Source organism: Pleurodeles waltl, chromosome 4_1 (assembly GCF_031143425.1).
Source record: "Pleurodeles waltl isolate 20211129_DDA chromosome 4_1, aPleWal1.hap1.20221129, whole genome shotgun sequence".
In the NCBI taxonomy this organism is placed as follows: Eukaryota; Metazoa; Chordata; class Amphibia; order Caudata; family Salamandridae; genus Pleurodeles; species Pleurodeles waltl.
Genome location: NC_090442.1, coordinates 939,954,094 through 939,979,575, shown reverse-complemented (window position 1 = coordinate 939,979,575; position 25,482 = coordinate 939,954,094).

Here is a 25,482-nt window from a genome sequence, read left to right as displayed (position 1 = left end):
TTGGCTAAAAAAACACATGTTCCTCACATTTCTGTGGCAGAAAGTTCTGGAATCTGAGAGGAGGCACAAATTTCCTTCCACGAAGCGTTCCCCCAAGTCTCCCGATAAAACTGATACCTCACTTGTGTGGGTAAGCCTAGCGCCCGCGACAGGAAATGCCCCAAAGCACAACGTGGACACATCCCATTTTTTCATAGAAAACAGAGCTGTATTTTGCGAAGTGCCTACCTGTAGATTTTGGCCTCTAGCTCAGCCGGCACCTAGGGAAACCTACCAAACCTTTGCATTTATGAAAACTAGAGACCTGGGGGAATCCAAGATGGGGCGACTTGTTGGGCTCTGACCAGGTTCTGTTACCCAGAATCCTTTGCAAACCTCAAAATTTGGCTAAAAAAACACATGTTCCTCACATTTCTGTGGCAGAAAGTTCTGGAATCTTAGAGGAGGCACAAATTTCCTTCCACGCAGCGTTCCCCCAAGTCTCCCGATAAAACTGATACCTCACTTGTGTGGGTAAGCCTAGCGCCCGCGACAGGAAATGCCCCAAAGCACAACGTGGACACATCCCATTTTTTCATAGAAAACAGAGCTGTATTTTGCGAAGTGCCTACCTGTAGATTTTGGCCTCTAGCTCAGCCGGCACCTAGGGAAACCTACCAAACCTGTGCATTTTTGAAAACTAGAGACCTAGGGGAATCCAAGATGGGGTGACTTGTGGGGCTCTGACCAGGTTCTGTTACCCAGAATCCTTTGCAAACCACAACATTTGGCTAAAAAAATACCTGTTCCTCACATTTCTGTGTCAGAAAGTTCTGGAATCTGAGAGGAGGCACAAATTTCCTTCCACCCAGCGTTCCCCCAAGTCTCCCGATAAAAATGATACCTCACTTGTGTGGGTAGGCCTAGCGCCCACGAAAGGAAATGGCCCAAAACACAACGTGGACACAGCACATTTTTTCATAGAAAACAGTGCCTACCTGTGGATTTTGGCCTGTAGCTCAGCCGGCATCTGGGGAAACCTAGCAAACCAGCGCATTTTTGAAAACTGGAAATCCAGGGGAATCCAAGATGGGGTGACTTGTGGGGCTCTGACCAGATTCTGTTACCCAGAATCCTTTGCAAACCTCAAACTTTGGCTAAAAAAACACATGTTCCTCTCATTTCTGTGCAGAAAGTTCTGGAATCTGAGAGGAGGCACAAATTTCCTTCCACCCAGCGTTCCTCCAAGTCTCCCGATAAAAATGATACCTCACTTGTGTGGGTAGGCCTAGCGCCCGCGACAGGAAATGCCCCAAAGTGCAACGGGGACACATCCAATTTTTTGAAAGAAAACAGAGGTGTTTTTTGCAAAGTGCCTACCTGTAGATTTTGGCCTCTAGCTCAGCTGCCACCTAGGGAAACCTACCAAACCTGTGCATTTTTGAAAACTAGAGACCTAGGGGAATCCAACATGGGGTGACTTGTGGGGCTCTGACCAGGTTCTGTTACCCAGAATCCTTTGCAAACCTCAAAATTTGGCTAAAAAACACATGTTCCTCACATTTCTGTGGCAGAAAGTTCTGGAACCTGAGAGGAGGCACAAATTTCCTTCCACCCAGTGTTCCCCCAAGTCTCCCGATAAAAATTATACCTCACTTGTGTGGGTAGGCCTAGCGCCCGCGACAGGAAATGCCCCAAAACGCAACGTGGACACATACCATTTTTTGACAGAATACAGAGCTGCATTTTGCAAAGTGCCTACCTGTAGATTTTGGCCTCTAGCTCAGCCGGCACCTAGGGAAACCTACCAAACCTCTGCATTTCTGAAAACTAGAGACCTAGGGGAATCCAAGATGGGGGTGACTTGTGGGGCTCTGACCAGGTTCTGTTACCCAGAATCCTTTGCAAACCTCAAAATTTGGCTAAAAAAACACATGTTCCTCATATTTCTGTGGCAGAAAGTTCTGGAATCTGAGAGGAGGCACAAATTTCCTTCCACCCAGCGTTCCCGCAAGTCTCCCGATAAAAATTATACCTCACTTGTGTGGGTAGGCCTAGCGCCCGCGACAGGAAATGCCTCAAAACACAACGTGCACACATCACATTTTTTGAAAGAAAACAGAGGTGATTTTTGCAAAGTGCCTACCTGTAGATTTTGGCATCTAGCTCAGGCGGCACCTATGGTAACCTACCAAACCTGTGCATTTTTGAAAACTAGAGACCTAGGGGAATCCAACATGGGGTGACTTGTGGGGCTCTGACCAGGTTCTGTTACCAAGAATCCTTTGCAAACCTCAAAATTTGGCTAAAAAAATACATTTTCCTCATATTTCTGTGGCAGAAAGTTCCGGAATCTGAGAGGAGGCACACATTTCCTTCCACCCAGCGTTCCCCAAAGTCTCTCGATAAAAATGATACCTCACTTGTGTGGGTAGGCCTAGCGCCCGCGTCAGGAAATGCCCCAAAGCACAACGTGGACACATCCCATTTTTTGACAGAAAACAGAGCTGTATTTTGCAAAGTGCCTACCTGTAGATTTTTGCCTCTAGCTCAGCCGGCACCTAGGGAAACCTACCAAACCTGTGCATTTCTGAAAACTTGAGACCTAGGGGAATCCAAGATGGGGTGACTTGTGGGGCTCTGACCAGATTCTGTTACCCAGAATCCTTTGCAAACCTCAAAATTTGGCTAAAAAAACACATGTTCCTCACATTTCTGTGGCAGAAAGTTCTGGAATCTAAGAGGAGGCACAAGCTTCCTTCCACCCAGCGTTCCCCCAAGTCTCCTGATAAAAATGATACCTCACTTGTGTGGGTAGGCCTAGCGCCCACGAAAGGAAATGGCCCAAAACACAACGTGGACACATCACATTTTTTCATAGAAAACAGTGCCTACCTGTGGATTTTGGCCTGTAGCTCAGCCGGCACCTTGGGAAACCTAGCAAACCAGTGCATTTTTGAAAACTGGAAACCCAGGGGAATCCAAGATGGGGTGACTTGTGGGGCTCTGACCTGATTCTGTTACCCAGAATCCTTTGCAAACCTCAAAATGTGGCTAAAAAAACACATGTTCCTCACATTTCTGTGGCAGAAAGTTCTGGAATCTGAGAGGAGGCACAAATTTCCTTCCACCCAGCGTTCCCGCAAGTCTCCCGATAAAAATTATACCTCACTTGTGTGGCTAGGCCTAGCGCCCGCGACAGGAAATGCCTCAAAACACAACGTGCACACATCACATTTTTTGAAAGAAAACAGAGGTGATTTTTGCAAAGTGCCTACCTGTAGATTTTGACCTCTAGCTCAGGCGGCACCTATGGAAACCTACCAAACCTGTGCATTTTTTAAAACTAGAGACCTAGGGGAATCCAAGATGGGGTGACTTGTGGGGCTCTGACCAGGTTCTGTTACCCAGAATCCTTTGCAAACCTCAAAATTTGGCTAAAAAAATACATTTTCCTCATATTTCTGTGGCAGAAAGTTCCGGAATCTGAGAGGAGGCACAAATTTCCTTCCACCCAGCGTTCCCCAAAGTCTCCCGATAAAAATGATACCTCACTTGTGTGGGTAGGCCTAGCGCCCGCAACAGGAAATGCCCCAAAACACAACGTGGACACATCCCATTTTTTGACAGAAAACACAGCTGTTTTTTCCAAAGTGCCTGCCTGTACATTTTGGCCTCTAGCTCAGCCGGCACCTAGGGAAACTTACCAAACCTGTGCATTTTCGAAAACTAGAGACCTAGGGGAATCCAAGATCGGGTGACTTGTGGGGCTCTGACCAGATTCTGTTACCCAGAATCCTTTGCAAACCTCAAAATTTGGCTAAAAAAACACATGTTCCTCACATTTCTGTGGCAGAAAGTTCTGGAATCTAAGAGGAGGCACAAGCTTCCTTCCACCCAGCGTTCCCCCAAGTCTCCTGATAAAAATGATACCTCACTTGTGTGGGTAGGCCTAGCGCCCACGAAAGGAAATGGCCCAAAACACAACGTGGACACATCACATTTTTTCATAGAAAACAGTGCCTACCTGTGGATTTTGGCCTGTAGCTCAGCCGGCACCTTGGGAAACCTAGCAAACCAGTGCATTTTTGAAAACTGGAAACCCAGGGGAATCCAAGATGGGGTGACTTGTGGGGCTCTGACCTGATTCTGTTACCCAGAATCCTTTGCAAACCTCAAAATGTGGCTAAAAAAACACATGTTCCTCACATTTCTGTGGCAGAAAGTTCTGGAATCTGAGAGGAGGCACAAATTTCCTTCCACCCAGCGTTCCCGCAAGTCTCCCGATAAAAATTATACCTCACTTGTGTGGCTAGGCCTAGCGCCCGCGACAGGAAATGCCTCAAAACACAACGTGCACACATCACATTTTTTGAAAGAAAACAGAGGTGATTTTTGCAAAGTGCCTACCTGTAGATTTTGACCTCTAGCTCAGGCGGCACCTATGGAAACCTACCAAACCTGTGCATTTTTTAAAACTAGAGACCTAGGGGAATCCAAGATGGGGTGACTTGTGGGGCTCTGACCAGGTTCTGTTACCCAGAATCCTTTGCAAACCTCAAAATTTGGCTAAAAAAATACATTTTCCTCATATTTCTGTGGCAGAAAGTTCCGGAATCTGAGAGGAGGCACAAATTTCCTTCCACCCAGCGTTCCCCAAAGTCTCCCGATAAAAATGATACCTCACTTGTGTGGGTAGGCCTAGCGCCCGCGTCAGGAAATGCCCCAAAGCACAACGTGGACACATCCCATTTTTTGACAGAAAACAGAGCTGTATTTTGCAAAGTGCCTACCTGTAGATTTTTGCCTCTAGCTCAGCCGGCACCTAGGGAAACCTACCAAACCTGTGCATTTCTGAAAACTTGAGACCTAGGGGAATCCAAGATGGGGTGACTTGTGGGGCTCTGACCAGATTCTGTTACCCAGAATCCTTTGCAAACCTCAAAATTTGGCTAAAAAAACACATGTTCCTCACATTTCTGTGGCAGAAAGTTCTGGAATCTGAGAGGAGGCACAAATTTCCTTCCACCCAGCGTTCCCCCAAGTCTCCCGATAAAAATGATACCTCACTTGTGTGGGTAGGCCTAGCGCCCACGAAAGGAAATGGCCCAAAACACAACGTGGACACATCACATTTTTTCATAGAAAACAGTGCCTACCTGTGGATTTTGGCCTGTAGCTCAGCCGGCACCTGGGGAAACCTAGCAAACCAGTGCATTTTTGAAAACTGGAAACCCAGGGGAATCCAAGATGGGGTGACTTGTGGGGCTCTGACCTGATTCTGTTACCCAGAATCCTTTGCCAACCTCAAAATGTGGCTAAAAAAACACATGTTCCTCACATTTCTGTGGCAGAAAGTTCTGGAATCTGAGAGGAGGCACATATTTCCTTCCACCCAGCGTTCCCCCAAGTCTCCCGATAAAAATTATACCTCACTTGTGTGGGTAGGCCTAGCGCCCGCGACAGGAAATGCCCTAAAGCACAACGTGGACACATCCCATTTTTTGACAGAAAACAGAGCTGTATTTTGCAAAGTGCCTACCTGTAGATTTTGGCCTCTAACTCAGCCGGCACCTAGGGAAACCTACCAAACCTGTGCATTTCTGAAAACTAGAGACCTAGGGGAATCCAAGATGGGGTGACTTGTGGGGCTCTGACCAGGTTCTGTTACCCAGAATCCTTTGCAAACCTGATAATTTGGCTAAAAAAACACATGTTCTTCACATTTCTGTGGCAGAAAGTTCTGGAATCTGAGAGGAGGCACAAATTTCCTTCCACCCAGCGTTCCCCCAAGTCTCCCGATAAAAATTATACCTCACTTGTGTGGGTAGGCATAGCGCCCGCGACAGGAAATGCCCCAAAGCACAACGTGGACACATCCCATTTTTTGACAGAAAACAGAGCTGTATTTTGCAAAGTGCCTACCTGTAGATTTTGGCCTCTAGCTCAGCCGGCACCTAGGGAAACCTACCAAACCTGTTCATTTCTGAAAACTAGAGACCTAGGGGAATCCAAGATGGGGTGACTTGTGGGGCTCTGACCAGGTTCTGTTACCCAGAATCCTTTGCAAACCTCAAAATTCAGCTAAAAAAACACATGTTCCTCACATTTCTGTGGCAGAAAGTTCTGGAATCTGAGAGGAGGCACAAATTTCCTTCCACCCAGCGTTCCCCCAAGTCTCCTGATAAAAATGATACCTCACTTGTGTGGGTAGGCCTAGCGCCCACGAAAGGAAGTGGCCCAAAACACAACGTGGACACATCACATTTTTTCATAGAAAACAGTGCCTACCTGTGGATTTTGGCCTGTAGCTCAGCCGGCACCTTGGGAAACCTAGCAAACCAGTGCATTTTTGAAAACTGGAAACCCAGGGGAATCCAAGATGGGGTGACTTGTGGGGCTCTGACCTGATTCTGTTACCCAGAATCCTTTGCAAACCTCAAAATGTGGCTAAAAAAACACATGTTCCTCACATTTCTGTGGCAGAAAGTTCTGGAATCTGAGAGGAGGCACAAATTTCCTTCCACCCAGCGTTCCCGCAAGTCTCCCGATAAAAATTATACCTCACTTCTGTGGGTAGGCCTAGCGCCCGCGACAGGAAATGCCTCAAAACACAACGTGCACACATCACATTTTTTGAAAGAAAACAGAGGTGATTTTTGCAAAGTGCCTACCTGTAGATTTTGACCTCTAGCTCAGGCGGCACCTATGGAAACCTACCAAACCTGTGCATTTTTGAAAACTAGAGACCTAGGGGAATCCAAGATGGGGTGACTTGTGGGTCTCTGACCAGGTTCTGTTACCCAGAATCCTTTGCAAACCTCAAAATTTGGCTAAAAAAATACATTTTCCTCATATTTCTGTGGCAGAAAGTTCCGGAATCTGAGAGGAGGCACAAATTTCCTTCCACCCAGCGTTCCCCAAAGTCTCCCGATAAAAATGAAACCTCACTTGTGTGGGTAGGCCTAGCGCCCGCGTCAGGAAATGCCCCAATGCACAACGTGGACACATCCCATTTTTTGACAGAAAACAGAGCTGTATTTTGCAAAGTGCCTACCTGTAGATTTTTGTCTCTAGCTCAGCCGGCACCTAGGGAAACCTACCAAACCTGTGCATTTCTGAAAACTAGAGACCTAGGGGAATCCAAGATGGGGTGAATTGTAGGGCTCTGACCAGATTCTGTTACCCAGAATCCTTTGCAAACCTCAAAATTTGGCTAAAAAAACACATGTTCCTCACATTTCTGTGGCAGAAAGTTCTGGAATCTGAGAGGAGGCACAAATTTCCTTCCACCCAGCGTTCCCCCAAGTCTCCCGATAAAAATGATACCTCACTTGTGTGGGTAGGCCTAGCGCCCACGAAAGGAAATGGCCCAAAACACAACGTGGACACATCACATTTTTTCATAGAAAACAGTGCCTACCTGTGGATTTTGGCCTGTAGCTCAGCCGGCACCTGGGGAAACCTAGCAAACCAGTGCATTTTTGAAAACTGGAAACCCAGGGCAATCCAAGATGGGGTGACTTGTGGGGCTCTGACCTGATTCTGTTACCCAGAATCCTTTGCAAACCTCAAAATGTGGCTAAAAAAACACATGATCCTCACATTTCTGTGGCAGAAAGTTCTGGAATCTGAGAGGAGGCACATATTTCCTTCCACCCAGCGTTCCCCCCAGTCTCCCGATAAAAATTATACCTCACTTGTTTGGGTAGGCCTAGCGCCCGCGACAGAAAATGCCCCAAAACGCAACATGCACACATCACATTTTTTTAAAGAAAACAGAGGTGTTTTTTGCAAAGTGCCTACCTGTGGATTTTGGCCTCTAGCTCAGGCGGCACCTATTGAAACCTACCAAACCTGTGCATTTTTTAAAACTAGAAACCTAGGGGAATCCAAGATGGGGTGACTTGTGGGGCTCTGACCAGGTTCTGTTACCCAGAATCCTTTGCAAACCACAAAATTTGGCTAAAAAAATACCTGTTCCTCACATTTCTGTGGCAGAAAGTTCTGGAATCTGAGAGGAGGCACAAATTTCCTTCCACCCAGCGTTCCCCCAAGTCTCCCGATAAAAATGATACCTCACTTGTGTGGGTAGGCCTGGCGCCCACGAAAGGAAATGGCCCAAAACACAACGTGGACACAGCACATTTTTTCATAGAAAACAGTGCCTACCTGTGGATTTTGGCCTGTAGCTCAGCCGGCATCTGGGGAAACCTAGCAAACCAGCGCATTTTTGAAAACTGGAAATCCAGGGGAATCCAAGATGGGGTGACTTGTGGGGCTCTGACCAGATTCTGTTACCCAGAATCCTTTGCAAACCTCAAAATTTGGCTAAAAAAACACATGTTCCTCACATTTCTGTGCAGAAAGTTCTGGAATCTGAGAGGAGGCACAAATTTCCTTCCACCCAGCGTTCCTCCAAGTCTCCCGATAAAAATGATACCTCACTTGTGTGGGTAGGCCTAGCGCCCGCGACAGGAAATGCCCCAAAGCGCAACGGGGACACATCCAATTTTTTTAAAGAAAACAGAGGTGTTTTTTGCAAAGTGCCTACCTGTAGATTTTGACCTCTAGCTCAGCTGCCACCTAGGGAAACCTACCAAACCTGTGCATTTTTGAAAACTAGAGACCTAGGGGAATCCAACATGGGGTGACATGTGGGGCTCTGACCAGGTTCTGTTACCCAGAATCCTTTGCAAACCTCAAAATTTGGCTAAAAAACACATGTTCCTCACATTTCTGTGGCAGAAAGTTCTGGAACCTGAGAGGAGGCACAAATTTCCTTCCACCCAGTGTTCCCCCAAGTCTCCCGATAAAAATTATACCTCACTTGTGTGGGTAGGCCTAGCGCCCGCGACAGGAAATGCCCCAAAACGCAACGTGGACACATACCATTTTTTGACAGAATACAGAGCTGCATTTTGCAAAGTGCCTACCTGTAGATTTTGGCCTCTAGCTCAGCCGGCACCTAGGGAAACCTACCAAACCTCTGCATTTCTGAAAACTAGAGACCTAGGGGAATCCAAGATGGGGGTGACTTGTGGGGCTCTGACCAGGTTCTGTTACCCAGAATCCTTTGCAAACCTGATAATTTGGCTAAAAAAACACATGTTCCTCACATTTCTGTGGCAGAAAGTTCTGGAATCTGAGAGGAGGCACAAATTTCCTTCCACCCAGCGTTCCCCCAAGTCTCCCGATAAAAATGATACCTCACTTGTGTGGGTAGGCATAGCGCCCGCGACAGGAAATGCCCCAAAGCACAACGTGGACACATCCCATTTTTTGACAGAAAACAGAGCTGTATTTTGCAAAGTGCCTACCTGTAGATTTTGGCCTCTAGCTCAGCCGGCACCTAGGGAAACCTACCAAACCTGTTCATTTCTGAAAACTAGAGACCTAGGGGAATCCAAGATGGGGTGACTTGTGGGGCTCTGACCAGGTTCTGTTACCCAGAATCCTTTGCAAACCTCAAAATTTGGCTAAAAAAACACATGTTCCTCACATTTCTGTGGCAGAAAGTTCTGGAATCTGAGAGGAGGCACAAATTTCCTTCCACGCAGCGTTCCCCCAAGTCTCCCGATAAAACTGATACCTCACTTGTGTGGGTAAGCCTAGCGCCCGCGACAGGAAATGCCCCAAAGCACAACGTGGACACATCCCATTTTTTCATAGAAAACAGAGCTGTATTTTGCGAAGTGCCTACCTGTAGATTTTGGCCTCTAGCTCAGCCGGCACCTAGGGAAACCTACCAAACCTTTGCATTTATGAAAACTAGAGACCTGGGGGAATCCAAGATGGGGCGACTTGTTGGGCTCTGACCAGGTTCTGTTACCCAGAATCCTTTGCAAACCTCAAAATTTGGCTAAAAAAACACATGTTCCTCACATTTCTGTGGCAGAAAGTTCTGGAATCTTAGAGGAGGCACAAATTTCCTTCCACGCAGCGTTCCCCCAAGTCTCCCGATAAAACTGATACCTCACTTGTGTGGGTAAGCCTAGCGCCCGCGACAGGAAATGCCCCAAAGCACAACGTGGACACATCCCATTTTTTCATAGAAAACAGAGCTGTATTTTGCAAAGTGCCTACCTGTAGATTTTGGCCTCTAGCTCAGCCGGCACCTAGGGAAACCTACCAAACCTGTGCATTTTTGAAAACTAGAGACCTAGGGGAATCCAAGATGGGGTGACTTGTGGGGCTCTGACCAGGTTCTGTTACCCAGAATCCTTTGCAAACCACAACATTTGGCTAAAAAAATACCTGTTCCTCACATTTCTGTGTCAGAAAGTTCTGGAATCTGAGAGGAGGCACAAATTTCCTTCCACCCAGCGTTCCCCCAAGTCTCCCGATAAAAATGATACCTCACTTGTGTGGGTAGGCCTAGCGCCCACGAAAGGAAATGGCCCAAAACACAACGTGGACACAGCACATTTTTTCATAGAAAACAGTGCCTACCTGTGGATTTTGGCCTGTAGCTCAGCCGGCATCTGGGGAAACCTAGCAAACCAGCGCATTTTTGAAAACTGGAAATCCAGGGGAATCCAAGATGGGGTGACTTGTGGGGCTCTGACCAGATTCTGTTACCCAGAATCCTTTGCAAACCTCAAACTTTGGCTAAAAAAACACATGTTCCTCACATTTCTGTGCAGAAAGTTCTGGAATCTGAGAGGAGGCACAAATTTCCTTCCACCGAGCGTTCCTCCAAGTCTCCCGATAAAAATGATACCTCACTTGTGTGGGTAGGCCTAGCGCCCGCGACAGGAAATGCCCCAAAGTGCAACGGGGACACATCCAATTTTTTGAAAGAAAACAGAGGTGTTTTTTGCAAAGTGCCTACCTGTAGATTTTGGCCTCTAGCTCAGCTGCCACCTAGGGAAACCTACCAAACCTGTGCATTTTTGAAAACTAGAGACCTAGGGGAATCCAACATGGGGTGACTTGTGGGGCTCTGACCAGGTTCTGTTACCAAGAATCCTTTGCAAACCTCAAAATTTGGCTAAAAAACACATGTTCCTCACATTTCTGTGGCAGAAAGTTCTGGAACCTGAGAGGAGGCACAAATTTCCTTCCACCCAGTGTTCCCCCAAGTCTCCCGATAAAAATTATACCTCACTTGTGTGGGTAGGCCTAGCGCCCGCGACAGGAAATGCCCCAAAACGCAACGTGGACACATACCATTTTTTGACAGAATACAGAGCTGCATTTTGCAAAGTGCCTACCTGTAGATTTTGGCCTCTAGCTCAGCCGGCACCTAGGGAAACCTACCAAACCTCTGCATTTCTGAAAACTAGAGACCTAGGGGAATCCAAGATGGGGGTGACTTGTGGGGCTCTGACCAGGTTCTGTTACCCAGAATCCTTTGCAAACCTCAAAATTTGGCTAAAAAAACACATGTTCCTCATATTTCTGTGGCAGAAAGTTCTGGAATCTGAGAGGAGGCACAAATTTCCTTCCACCCAGCGTTCCCGCAAGTCTCCCGATAAAAATTATACCTCACTTGTGTGGGTAGGCCTAGCGCCCGCGACAGGAAATGCCTCAAAACACAACGTGCACACATCACATTTTTTGAAAGAAAACAGAGGTGATTTTTGCAAAGTGCCTACCTGTAGATTTTGGCATCTAGCTCAGGCGGCACCTATGGTAACCTACCAAACCTGTGCATTTTTGAAAACTAGAGACCTAGGGGAATCCAACATGGGGTGACTTGTGGGGCTCTGACCAGGTTCTGTTACCAAGAATCCTTTGCAAACCTCAAAATTTGGCTAAAAAAATACATTTTCCTCATATTTCTGTGGCAGAAAGTTCCGGAATCTGAGAGGAGGCACACATTTCCTTCCACCCAGCGTTCCCCAAAGTCTCTCGATAAAAATGATACCTCACTTGTGTGGGTAGGCCTAGCGCCCGCGTCAGGAAATGCCCCAAAGCACAACGTGGACACATCCCATTTTTTGACAGAAAACAGAGCTGTATTTTGCAAAGTGCCTACCTGTAGATTTTTGCCTCTAGCTCAGCCGGCACCTAGGGAAACCTACCAAACCTGTGCATTTCTGAAAACTTGAGACCTAGGGGAATCCAAGATGGGGTGACTTGTGGGGCTCTGACCAGATTCTGTTACCCAGAATCCTTTGCAAACCTCAAAATTTGGCTAAAAAAACACATGTTCCTCACATTTCTGTGGCAGAAAGTTCTGGAATCTAAGAGGAGGCACAAGCTTCCTTCCACCCAGCGTTCCCCCAAGTCTCCTGATAAAAATGATACCTCACTTGTGTGGGTAGGCCTAGCGCCCACGAAAGGAAATGGCCCAAAACACAACGTGGACACATCACATTTTTTCATAGAAAACAGTGCCTACCTGTGGATTTTGGCCTGTAGCTCAGCCGGCACCTTGGGAAACCTAGCAAACCAGTGCATTTTTGAAAACTGGAAACCCAGGGGAATCCAAGATGGGGTGACTTGTGGGGCTCTGACCTGATTCTGTTACCCAGAATCCTTTGCAAACCTCAAAATGTGGCTAAAAAAACACATGTTCCTCACATTTCTGTGGCAGAAAGTTCTGGAATCTGAGAGGAGGCACAAATTTCCTTCCACCCAGCATTCCCGCAAGTCTCCCGATAAAAATTATACCTCACTTGTGTGGCTAGGCCTAGCGCCCGCGACAGGAAATGCCTCAAAACACAACGTGCACACATCACATTTTTTTAAAGAAAACAGAGGTGATTTTTGCAAAGTGCCTACCTGTAGATTTTGACCTCTAGCTCAGGCGGCACCTATGGAAACCTACCAAACCTGTGCATTTTTGAAAACTAGAGACCTAGGGGAATCCAAGATGGGGTGACTTGTGGGGCTCTGACCAGGTTCTGTTACCCAGAATCCTTTGCAAACCTCAAAATTTGGCTAAAAAAATACATTTTCCTCATATTTCTGTGGCAGAAAGTTCCGGAATCTGAGAGGAGGCACAAATTTCCTTCCACCCAGCGTTCCCCAAAGTCTCCCGATAAAAATGATACCTCACTTGTGTGGGTAGGCCTAGCGCCCGCGTCAGGAAATGCCCCAAAGCACAACGTGGACACATCCCATTTTTTGACAGAAAACAGAGCTGTATTTTGCAAAGTGCCTACCTGTAGATTTTTGCCTCTAGCTCAGCCGGCACCTAGGGAAACCTACCAAACCTGTGCATTTCTGAAAACTTGAGACCTAGGGGAATCCAAGATGGGGTGACTTGTGGGGCTCTGACCAGATTCTGTTACCCAGAATCCTTTGCAAACCTCAAAATTTGGCTAAAAAAACACATGTTCCTCACATTTCTGTGGCAGAAAGTTCTGGAATCTGAGAGGAGGCACAAATTTCCTTCCACCCAGCGTTCCCCCAAGTCTCCCGATAAAAATGATACCTCACTTGTGTGGGTAGGCCTAGCGCCCACGAAAGGAAATGGCCCAAAACACAACGTGGACACATCACATTTTTTCATAGAAAACAGTGCCTACCTGTGGATTTTGGCCTGTAGCTCAGCCGGCACCTGGGGAAACCTAGCAAACCAGTGCATTTTTGAAAACTGGAAACCCAGGGGAATCCAAGATGGGGTGACTTGTGGGGCTCTGACCTGATTCTGTTACCCAGAATCCTTTGCCAACCTCAAAATGTGGCTAAAAAAACACATGTTCCTCACATTTCTGTGGCAGAAAGTTCTGGAATCTGAGAGGAGGCACATATTTCCTTCCACCCAGCGTTCCCCCAAGTCTCCCGATAAAAATTATACCTCACTTGTGTGGGTAGGCCTAGCGCCCGCGACAGGAAATGCCCTAAAGCACAACGTGGACACATCCCATTTTTTGACAGAAAACAGAGCTGTATTTTGCAAAGTGCCTACCTGTAGATTTTGGCCTCTAACTCAGCCGGCACCTAGGGAAACCTACCAAACCTGTGCATTTCTGAAAACTAGAGACCTAGGGGAATCCAAGATGGGGTGACTTGTGGGGCTCTGACCAGGTTCTGTTACCCAGAATCCTTTGCAAACCTGATAATTTGGCTAAAAAAACACATGTTCCTCACATTTCTGTGGCAGAAAGTTCTGGAATCTGAGAGGAGGCACAAATTTCCTTCCACCCAGCGTTCCCCCAAGTCTCCCGATAAAAATTATACCTCACTTGTGTGGGTAGGCATAGCGCCCGCGACAGGAAATGCCCCAAAGCACAACGTGGACACATCCCATTTTTTGACAGAAAACAGAGCTGTATTTTGCAAAGTGCCTACCTGTAGATTTTGGCCTCTAGCTCAGCCGGCACCTAGGGAAACCTACCAAACCTGTTCATTTCTGAAAACTAGAGACCTAGGGGAATCCAAGATGGGGTGACTTGTGGGGCTCTGACCAGGTTCTGTTACCCAGAATCCTTTGCAAACCTCAAAATTCAGCTAAAAAAACACATGTTCCTCACATTTCTGTGGCAGAAAGTTCTGGAATCTGAGAGGAGGCACAAATTTCCTTCCACCCAGCGTTCCCCCAAGTCTCCTGATAAAAATGATACCTCACTTGTGTGGGTAGGCCTAGCGCCCACGAAAGGAAATGGCCCAAAACACAACGTGGACACATCACATTTTTTCATAGAAAACAGTGCCTACCTGTGGATTTTGGCCTGTAGCTCAGCCGGCACCTTGGGAAACCTAGCAAACCAGTGCATTTTTGAAAACTGGAAACCCAGGGGAATCCAAGATGGGGTGACTTGTGGGGCTCTGACCTGATTCTGTTACCCAGAATCCTTTGCAAACCTCAAAATGTGGCTAAAAAAACACATGTTCCTCACATTTCTGTGGCAGAAAGTTCTGGAATCTGAGAGGAGGCACAAATTTCCTTCCACCCAGCGTTCCCGCAAGTCTCCCGATAAAAATTATACCTCACTTCTGTGGGTAGGCCTAGCGCCCGCGACAGGAAATGCCTCAAAACACAACGTGCACACATCACATTTTTTGAAAGAAAACAGAGGTGATTTTTGCAAAGTGCCTACCTGTAGATTTTGACCTCTAGCTCAGGCGGCACCTATGGAAACCTACCAAACCTGTGCATTTTTGAAAACTAGAGACCTAGGGGAATCCAAGATGGGGTGACTTGTGGGTCTCTGACTAGGTTCTGTTACCCAGAATCCTTTGCAAACCTCAAAATTTGGCTAAAAAAATACATTTTCCTCATATTTCTGTGGCAGAAAGTTCCGGAATCTGAGAGGAGGCACAAATTTCCTTCCACCCAGCGTTCCCCAAAGTCTCCCGATAAAAATGAAACCTCACTTGTGTGGGTAGGCCTAGCGCCCGCGTCAGGAAATGCCCCAATGCACAACGTGGACACATCCCATTTTTTGACAGAAAACAGAGCTGTATTTTGCAAAGTGCCTACCTGTAGATTTTTGTCTCTAGCTCAGCCGGCACCTAGGGAAACCTACCAAACCTGTGCATTTCTGAAAACTAGAGACCTAGGGGAATCCAAGATGGGGTGAATTGTAGGGCTCTGACCAGATTCTGTTACCCAGAATCCTTTGCAAACCTCAAAATTTGGCTAAAAAAACACATGTTCCTCACATTTCTGTGGCAGAAAGTTCTGGAATCTGAGAGGAGGCACAAATTTCCTTCCACCCAGCGTTCCCCCAAGTCTCCCGATAAAAATGATACCTCACTTGTGTGGGTAGGCCTAGCGCCCACGAAAGGAAATGGCCCAAAACACAACGTGGACACATCACATTTTTTCATAGAAAACAGTGCCTACCTGTGGATTTTGGCCTGTAGCTCAGCCGGCACCTGGGGAAACCTAGCAAACCAGTGCATTTTTGAAAACTGGAAACCCAGGGCAATCCAAGATGGGGTGACTTGTGGGGCTCTGACCTGATTCTGTTACCCAGAATCCTTTGCAAACCTCAAAATGTGGCTAAAAAAACACATGATCCTCACATTTCTGTGGCAGAAAGTTCTGGAATCTGAGAGGAGGCACATATTTCCTTCCACCCAGCGTTCCCCCCAGTCTCCCGATAAAAATTATACCTCACTTGTTTGGGTAGGCCTAGCGCCCGCGACAGAAAATGCCCCAAAACGCAACATGCACACATCACATTTTTTTAAAGAAAACAGAGGTGTTTTTTGCAAAGTGCCTACCTGTGGATTTTGGCCTCTAGCTCAGGCGGCACCTATTGAAACCTACCAAACCTGTGCATTTTTGAAAACTAGAAACCTAGGGGAATCCAAGATGGGGTGACTTGTGGGGCTCTGACCAGGTTCTGTTACCCAGAATCCTTTGCAAACCACAAAATTTGGCTAAAAAAATACCTGTTCCTCACATTTCTGTGGCAGAAAGTTCTGGAATCTGAGAGGAGGCACAAATTTCCTTCCACCCAGCGTTCCCCCAAGTCTCCCGATAAAAATGATACCTCACTTGTGTGGGTAGGCCTGGCGCCCACGAAAGGAAATGGCCCAAAACACAACGTGGACACAGCACATTTTTTCATAGAAAACAGTGCCTACCTGTGGATTTTGGCCTGTAGCTCAGCCGGCATCTGGGGAAACCTAGCAAACCAGCGCATTTTTGAAAACTGGAAATCCAGGGGAATCCAAGATGGGGTGACTTGTGGGGCTCTGACCAGATTCTGTTACCCAGAATCCTTTGCAAACCTCAAAATTTGGCTAAAAAAACACATGTTCCTCACATTTCTGTGCAGAAAGTTCTGGAATCTGAGAGGAGGCACAAATTTCCTTCCACCCAGCGTTCCTCCAAGTCTCCCGATAAAAATGATACCTCACTTGTGTGGGTAGGCCTAGCGCCCGCGACAGGAAATGCCCCAAAGCGCAACGGGGACACATCCAATTTTTTTAAAGAAAACAGAGGTGTTTTTTGCAAAGTGCCTACCTGTAGATTTTGACCTCTAGCTCAGCTGCCACCTAGGGAAACCTACCAAACCTGTGCATTTTTGAAAACTAGAGACCTAGGGGAATCCAACATGGGGTGACATGTGGGGCTCTGACCAGGTTCTGTTACCCAGAATCCTTTGCAAACCTCAAAATTTGGCTAAAAAACACATGTTCCTCACATTTCTGTGGCAGAAAGTTCTGGAACCTGAGAGGAGGCACAAATTTCCTTCCACCTAGTGTTCCCCCAAGTCTCCCGATAAAAATTATACCTCACTTGTGTGGGTAGGCCTAGCGCCCGCGACAGGAAATGCCCCAAAACGCAACGTGGACACATACCATTTTTTGACAGAATACAGAGCTGCATTTTGCAAAGTGCCTACCTGTAGATTTTGGCCTCTAGCTCAGCCGGCACCTAGGGAAACCTACCAAACCTCTGCATTTCTGAAAACTAGAGACCTAGGGGAATCCAAGATGGGGGTGACTTGTGGGGCTCTGACCAGGTTCTGTTACCCAGAATCCTTTGCAAACCTGATAATTTGGCTAAAAAAACACATGTTCCTCACATTTCTGTGGCAGAAAGTTCTGGAATCTGAGAGGAGGCACAAATTTCCTTCCACCCAGCGTTCCCCCAAGTCTCCCGATAAAAATGATACCTCACTTGTGTGGGTAGGCATAGCGCCCGCGACAGGAAATGCCCCAAAGCACAACGTGGACACATCCCATTTTTTGACAGAAAACAGAGCTGTATTTTGCAAAGTGCCTACCTGTAGATTTTGGCCTCTAGCTCAGCCGGCACCTAGGGAAACCTACCAAACCTGTTCATTTCTGAAAACTAGAGACCTAGGGGAATCCAAGATGGGGTGACTTGTGGGGCTCTGACCAGGTTCTGTTACCCAGAATCCTTTGCAAACCTCAAAATTTGGCTAAAAAAACACATGTTCCTCACATTTCTGTGGCAGAAAGTTCTGGAATCTGAGAGGAGGCACAAATTTCCTTCCACGCAGCGTTCCCCCAAGTCTCCCGATAAAACTGATACCTCACTTGTGTGGGTAAGCCTAGCGCCCGCGACAGGAAATGCCCCAAAGCACAACGTGGACACATCCCATTTTTTCATAGAAAACAGAGCTGTATTTTGCGAAGTGCCTACCTGTAGATTTTGGCCTCTAGCTCAGCCGGCACCTAGGGAAACCTACCAAACCTTTGCATTTATGAAAACTAGAGACCTGGGGGAATCCAAGATGGGGCGACTTGTTGGGCTCTGACCAGGTTCTGTTACCCAGAATCCTTTGCAAACCTCAAAATTTGGCTAAAAAAACACATGTTCCTCACATTTCTGTGGCAGAAAGTTCTGGAATCTTAGAGGAGGCACAAATTTCCTTCCACGCAGCGTTCCCCCAAGTCTCCCGATAAAACTGATACCTCACTTGTGTGGGTAAGCCTAGCGCCCGCGACAGGAAATGCCCCAAAGCACAACGTGGACACATCCCATTTTTTCATAGAAAACAGAGCTGTATTTTGCGAAGTGCCTACCTGTAGATTTTGGCCTCTAGCTCAGCCGGCACCTAGGGAAACCTACCAAACCTGTGCATTTTTGAAAACTAGAGACCTAGGGGAATCCAAGATGGGGTGACTTGTGGGGCTCTGACCAGGTTCTGTTACCCAGAATCCTTTGCAAACCACAACATTTGGCTAAAAAAATACCTGTTCCTCACATTTCTGTGTCAGAAAGTTCTGGAATCTGAGAGGAGGCACAAATTTCCTTCCACCCAGCGTTCCCCCAAGTCTCCCGATAAAAATGATACCTCACTTGTGTGGGTAGGCCTAGCGCCCACGAAAGGAAATGGCCCAAAACACAACGTGGACACAGCACATTTTTTCATAGAAAACAGTGCCTACCTGTGGATTTTGGCCTGTAGCTCAGCCGGCATCTGGGGAAACCTAGCAAACCAGCGCATTTTTGAAAACTGGAAATCCAGGGGAATCCAAGATGGGGTGACTTGTGGGGCTCTGACCAGATTCTGTTACCCAGAATCCTTTGCAAACCTCAAACTTTGGCTAAAAAAACACATGTTCCTCACATTTCTGTGCAGAAAGTTCTGGAATCTGAGAGGAGGCACAAATTTCCTTCCACCGAGCGTTCCTCCAAGTCTCCCGATAAAAATGATACCTCACTTGTGTGGGTAGGCCTAGCGCCCGCGACAGGAAATGCCCCAAAGTGCAACGGGGACACATCCAATTTTTTGAAAGAAAACAGAGGTGTTTTTTGCAAAGTGCCTACCTGTAGATTTTGGCCTCTAGCTCAGCTGCCACCTAGGGAAACCTACCAAACCTGTGCATTTTTGAAAACTAGAGACCTAGGGGAATCCAACATGGGGTGACTTGTGGGGCTCTGACCAGGTTCTGTTACCCAGAATCCTTTGCAAACCTCAAAATTTGGCTAAAAAACACATGTTCCTCACATTTCTGTGGCAGAAAGTTCTGGAACCTGAGAGGAGGCACAAATTTCCTTCCACCCAGTGTTCCCCCAAGTCTCCCGATAAAAATTATACCTCACTTGTGTGGGTAGGCCTAGCGCCCGCGACAGGAAATGCCCCAAAACGCAACGTGGACACATACCATTTTTTGACAGAATACAGAGCTGCATTTTGCAAAGTGCCTACCTGTAGATTTTGGCCTCTAGCTCAGCCGGCACCTAGGGAAACCTACCAAACCTCTGCATTTCTGAAAACTAGAGACCTAGGGGAATCCAAGATGGGGGTGACTTGTGGGGCTCTGACCAGGTTCTGTTACCCAGAATCCTTTGCAAACCTCAAAATTTGGCTAAAAAAACACATGTTCCTCATATTTCTGTGGCAGAAAGTTCTGGAATCTGAGAGGAGGCACAAATTTCCTTCCACCCAGCGTTCCCGCAAGTCTCCCGATAAAAATTATACCTCACTTGTGTGGGTAGGCCTAGCGCCCGCGACAGGAAATGCCTCAAAACACAACGTGCACACATCACATTTTTTGAAAGAAAACAGAGGTGATTTTTGCAAAGTGCCTACCTGTAGATTTTGGCATCTAGCTCAGGCGGCACATATGGAAACCTACCAAACCTGTGCATTTTTGAAAACTAGAGACCTAGGGGAATCCAACATGGGGTGACTTGTGGGGCTCTGACCAGGTTCTGTTACCAAGAATCCTTTGCAAACCTCAAAATTTGGCTAAAAAAATACATTTTCCTCATATTTCTGTGGCAGAAAGTTCCGGAATCTGAGAGGAGGCACACATTTCCTTCCACCCAGCGTTCCCCAAAGTCTCTCGATAAAAATGATACCTCACTTGTGTGGGTAGGCCTAGCGCCCGCGTCAGGAAATGCCCCAAAGCACAACGTGGACACATCCCATTTTTTGACAGAAAACAGAGCTGTATTTTGCAAAGTGCCTACCTGTAGATTTTTGCCTCTAGCTCAGCCGGCACCTAGGGAAACCTACCAAACCTGTGCATTTCTGAAAACTTGAGACCTAGGGGAATCCAAGATGGGGTGACTTGTGGGGCTCTGACCAGATTCTGTTACCCAGAATCCTTTGCAAACCTCAAAATTTGGCTAAAAAAACACATGTTCCTCACATTTCTGTGGCAGAAAGTTCTGGAATCTAAGAGGAGGCACAAGCTTCCTTCCACCCAGCGTTCCCCCAAGTCTCCTGATAAAAATGATACCTCACTTGTGTGGGTAGGCCTAGCGCCCACGAAAGGAAATGGCCCAAAACACAACGTGGACACATCACATTTTTTCATAGAAAACAGTGCCTACCTGTGGATTTTGGCCTGTAGCTCAGCCGGCACCTTGGGAAACCTAGCAAACCAGTGCATTTTTGAAAACTGGAAACCCAGGGGAATCCAAGATGGGGTGACTTGTGGGGCTCTGACCTGATTCTGTTACCCAGAATCCTTTGCAAACCTCAAAATGTGGCTAAAAAAACACATGTTCCTCACATTTCTGTGGCAGAAAGTTCTGGAATCTGAGAGGAGGCACAAATTTCCTTCCACCCAGCGTTCCCGCAAGTCTCCCGATAAAAATTATACCTCACTTGTGTGGCTAGGCCTAGCGCCCGCGACAGGAAATGCCTCAAAACACAACGTGCACACATCACATTTTTTTAAAGAAAACAGAGGTGATTTTTGCAAAGTGCCTACCTGTAGATTTTGACCTCTAGCTCAGGCGGCACCTATGGAAACCTACCAAACCTGTGCATTTTTGAAAACTAGAGACCTAGGGGAATCCAAGATGGGGTGACTTGTGGGGCTCTGACCAGGTTTTGTTACCCAGAATCCTTTGCAAACCTCAAAATTTGGCTAAAAAAATACATTTTCCTCATATTTCTGTGGCAGAAAGTTCCGGAATCTGAGAGGAGGCACAAATTTCCTTCCACCCAGCGTTCCCCAAAGTCTCCCGATAAAAATGATACCTCACTTGTGTGGGTAGGCCTAGCGCCCGCGTCAGGAAATGCCCCAAAGCACAACGTGGACACATCCCATTTTTTGACAGAAAACAGAGCTGTATTTTGCAAAGTGCCTACCTGTAGATTTTTGCCTCTAGCTCAGCCGGCACCTAGGGAAACCTACCAAACCTGTGCATTTCTGAAAACTTGAGACCTAGGGGAATCCAAGATGGGGTGACTTGTGGGGCTCTGACCAGATTCTGTTACCCAGAATCCTTTGCAAACCTCAAAATTTGGCTAAAAAAACACATGTTCCTCACATTTCTGTGGCAGAAAGTTCTGGAATCTGAGAGGAGGCACAAATTTCCTTCCACCCAGCGTTCCCCCAAGTCTCCCGATAAAAATGATACCTCACTTGTGTGGGTAGGCCTAGCGCCCACGAAAGGAAATGGCCCAAAACACAACGTGGACACATCACATTTTTTCATAGAAAACAGTGCCTACCTGTGGATTTTGGCCTGTAGCTCAGCCGGCACCTGGGGAAACCTAGCAAACCAGTGCATTTTTGAAAACTGGAAACCCAGGGGAATCCAAGATGGGGTGACATGTGGGGCTCTGACCTGATTCTGTTACCCAGAATCCTTTGCCAACCTCAAAATGTGGCTAAAAAAACACATGTTCCTCACATTTCTGTGGCAGAAAGTTCTGGAATCTGAGAGGAGGCACATATTTCCTTCCACCCAGCGTTCCCCCAAGTCTCCCGATAAAAATTATACCTCACTTGTGTGGGTAGGCCTAGCGCCCGCGACAGGAAATGCCCTAAAGCACAACGTGGACACATCCCATTTTTTGACAGAAAACAGAGCTGTATTTTGCAAAGTGCCTACCTGTAGATTTTGGCCTCTAACTCAGCCGGCACCTAGGGAAACCTACCAAACCTGTGCATTTCTGAAAACTAGAGACCTAGGGGAATCCAAGATGGGGTGACTTGTGGGGCTCTGACCAGGTTCTGTTACCCAGAATCCTTTGCAAACCTGATAATTTGGCTAAAAAAACACATGTTCCTCACATTTCTGTGGCAGAAAGTTCTGGAATCTGAGAGGAGGCACAAATTTCCTTCCACCCAGCGTTCCCCCAAGTCTCCCGATAAAAATGATACCTCACTTGTGTGGGTAGGCATAGCGCCCGCGACAGGAAATGCCCCAAAGCACAACGTGGACACATCCCATTTTTTGACAGAAAACAGAGCTGTATTTTGCAAAGTGCCTACCTGTAGATTTTGGCCTCTAGCTCAGCCGGCACCTAGGGAAACCTACCAAACCTGTTCATTTCTGAAAACTAGAGACCTAGGGGAATCCAAGATGGGGTGACTTGTGGGGCTCTGGCCAGGTTCTGTTACCCAGAATCCTTTGCAAACCTCAAAATTCAGCTAAAAAAACACATGTTCCTCAAATTTCTGTGGCAGAAAGTTCTGGAATCTGAGAGGAGGCACAAATTTCCTTCCACCCAGCGTTCCCCCAAGTCTCCTGATAAAAATGATACCTCACTTGTGTGGGTAGGCCTAGCGCCCACGAAAGGAAATGGCCCAAAACACAACGTGGACACATCACATTTTTTCATAGAAAACAGTGCCTACCTGTGGATTTTGGCTTGTAGCTCAGCCGGCACCTTGGGAAACCTAGCAAACCAGTGCATTTTTGAAAACTGGAAACCCAGGGGAATCCAAGATGGGGTGACTTGTGGGGCTCTGACCTGATTCTGTTACCCAGAATCCTTTGCAAACCTCAAAATGTGGCTAAAAAAACACATGTTCCTCACATTTCTGTGGCAGAAAGTTCTGGAATCTGAGAGGAGGCACAAATTTCCTTCCACCCAGCGTTCCCGCAAGTCTCCCGATAAAAATTATACCTCACTTCTGTGGGTAGGCCTAGCGCCCGCGACAGGAAATGCCTCAAAACACAACGTGCACACATCACATTTTTTGAAAGAAAACAGAGGTGATTTTTGCAAAGTGCCTACCTGTAGATTTTGACCTCTAGCTCAGGCGGCACCTATGGAAACCTACCAAACCTGTGCATTTTTGAAAACTAGAGACCTAGGGGAATCCAAGATGGGGTGACTTGTGGGTCTCTGACTAGGTTCTGTTACCCAGAATCCTTTGCAAACCTCAAAATTTGGCTAAAAAAATACATTTTCCTCATATTTCTGTGGCAGAAAGTTCCGGAATCTGAGAGGAGGCACAAATTTCCTTCCACCCAGCGTTCCCCAAAGTCTCCCGATAAAAATGAAACCTCACTTGTGTGGGTAGGCCTAGCGCCCGCGTCAGGAAATGCCCCAATGCACAACGTGGACACATCCCATTTTTTGACAGAAAACAGAGCTGTATTTTGCAAAGTGCCTACCTGTAGATTTTTGTCTCTAGCTCAGCCGGCACCTAGGGAAACCTACCAAACCTGTGCATTTCTGAAAACTAGAGACCTAGGGGAATCCAAGATGGGGTGAATTGTAGGGCTCTGACCAGATTCTGTTACCCAGAATCCTTTGCAAACCTCAAAATTTGGCTAAAAAAACACATGTTCCTCACATTTCTGTGGCAGAAAGTTCTGGAATCTGAGAGGAGGCACAAATTTCCTTCCACCCAGCGTTCCCCCAAGTCTCCCGATAAAAATGATACCTCACTTGTGTGGGTAGGCCTAGCGCCCACGAAAGGAAATGGCCCAAAACACAACGTGGACACATCACATTTTTTCATAGAAAACAGTGCCTACCTGTGGATTTTGGCCTGTAGCTCAGCCGGCACCTGGGGAAACCTAGCAAACCAGTGCATTTTTGAAAACTGGAAACCCAGGGCAATCCAAGATGGGGTGACTTGTGGGGCTCTGACCTGATTCTGTTACCCAGAATCCTTTGCAAACCTCAAAATGTGGCTAAAAAAACACATGATCCTCACATTTCTGTGGCAGAAAGTTCTGGAATCTGAGAGGAGGCACATATTTCCTTCCACCCAGCGTTCCCCCAAGTCTCCCGATAAAAATTATACCTCACTTGTTTGGGTAGGCCTAGCGCCCGCGACAGGAAATGCCCCAAAACGCAACATGCACACATCACATTTTTTTAAAGAAAACAGAGGTGTTTTTTGCAAAGTGCCTACCTGTGGATTTTGGCCTCTAGCTCAGGCGGCACCTATTGAAACCTACCAAACCTGTGCATTTTTGAAAACTAGAGACCTAGGGGAATCCAAGATGGGGTGACTTGTGGGGCTCTGACCAGGTTCTGTTACCCAGAATCCTTTGCAAACCACAAAATTTGGCTAAAAAAATACCTGTTCCTCACATTTCTGTGGCAGAAAGTTCTGGAATCTGAGAGGAGACACAAATTTCCTTCCACCCAGCGTTCCCCCAAGTCTCCCGATAAAAATGATACCTCACTTGTGTGGGTAGGCCTGGCGCCCACGAAAGGAAATGGCCCAAAACACAACGTGGACACAGCACATTTTTTCATAGAAAACAGTGCCTACCTGTGGATTTTGGCCTGTAGCTCAGCCGGCATCTGGGGAAACCTAGCAAACCAGCGCATTTTTGAAAACTGGAAATCCAGGGGAATCCAAGATGGGGTGACTTGTGGGGCTCTGACCAGATTCTGTTACCCAGAATCCTTTGCAAACCTCAAAATTTGGCTAAAAAAACACATGTTCCTCACATTTCTCTGCAGAAAGTTCTGGAATCTGAGAGGAGGCACAAATTTCCTTCCACCCAGCGTTCCTCCAAGTCTCCCGATAAAAATGATACCTCACTTGTGTGGGTAGGCCTAGCGCCCGCGACAGGAAATGCCCCAAAGCGCAACGGGGACACATCCAATTTTTTTAAAGAAAACAGAGGTGTTTTTTGCAAAGTGCCTACCTGTAGATTTTGGCCTCTAGCTCAGCTGCCACCTAGGGAAACCTACCAAACCTGTGCATTTTTGAAAACTAGAGACCTAGGGGAATCCAACATGGGGTGACATGTGGGGCTCTGACCAGGTTCTGTTACCCAGAATCCTTTGCAAACCTCAAAATTTGGCTAAAAAACACATGTTCCTCACATTTCTGTGGCAGAAAGTTCTGGAACCTGAGAGGAGGCACAAATTTCCTTCCACCCAGCGTTCCCCCAAGTCTCCCGATAAAAATGATACCTCACTTGTGTGGGTAGGCATAGCGCCCGCGACA